Source organism: Myotis brandtii, unplaced genomic scaffold (genome assembly GCF_000412655.1).
Source record: "Myotis brandtii unplaced genomic scaffold, ASM41265v1 scaffold3686, whole genome shotgun sequence".
In the NCBI taxonomy this organism is placed as follows: domain Eukaryota; kingdom Metazoa; phylum Chordata; class Mammalia; order Chiroptera; family Vespertilionidae; genus Myotis; species Myotis brandtii.
Window position 1 is genome coordinate 44,663 of NW_005364160.1, and position 970 is coordinate 45,632.

At 44.0% G+C, this 970-nt stretch overlaps 1 protein-coding gene across 1 annotated transcript in view; it reads right to left on the minus strand.

Annotated features, from left to right (window-relative positions):
* SDC4 (syndecan 4) overlaps positions 1-970 on the minus strand; it is an 11,064-nt gene that overhangs the window by 4,460 nt on the left and 5,634 nt on the right. The gene's annotated exons all lie outside the window — the stretch shown is intronic.

Below are 970 nucleotides of genomic sequence, written 5' to 3' on the forward strand. Positions count from 1 at the left end.
AGAAAGTAGTGAAGGAAAAATAAAAAGAGCATTGGCTCAGGTACCAGGGGCCCAGGGTCAGGGCTGAGATGGGCCCAAAGTCACCTGGGGTTAGACTTCCAGGAGCCCCATCTGCCAGGTGTAGGCAAGATCCTTTCTTTGGCCTAGCCGGTGTGGCTCAGTGGTTGAGCGTCAACCTATGAACCAGAAGGTCACAATTTGATTCTGGGTCAGGGAACATGCCCGGGTTTCAGGCCTGGTCCCCAGTAGGAGGCGTGCAGGAGGCAGCCGATGGATGATTCTCTCTCATCATTGATGTTTCTATCTCTCCCTCTCTCTGAAAGCAATAAAAATATATTTTTTTTAAAAATGGAGCTGGAGTTGCCACACTAGAGAAACTGCCTTGCAGGTGTTACTCTTCAAACCTTTGCAATGTTAAAAATGGACAAAATAACCTTTGGAAGGACTGGGCCTAAAGCAGCATTGTATTCCAAGCAACTGTTTGCAAAGATAATAGGAAAGCAGATATCATGACTGAAAATGAAAGGCATTCTTTAGAATTAACATCACTATGCTAGTTTATCTGTTTCCTTAGCGTATATAACACCCATAGGCACTCCTTCCTTCTATTCATGTAATTATTCCCTTTCCCTTTTTCATAAATACCCCTTGCCTTCACCTCCTACTCGGAACACTATTTGAGCCTGAATCGGTGCTTCCCGACTAGCTATTCTTTTGGATCTCAAATAAAACCCTTGTTGCCTCTCACCTTGACCTCATATTTTAAGTTACCATATCATACTAACAAATCAGAATAGCCCTTTAGAGTTTGCCTAGTTATTTCAGATTCTATTTTCCATGGAGTCGTTGTACCAACCTAAGGAGGTGTCATTGTCCCCATTTAGAGAGGAGGAAATGGAGGCTCATCTCCACTGAGGTTCAAAAGTTTCTCAGCCAAGGTCAGAAGCCTGTCAGGTGATAGAGTTGGGGG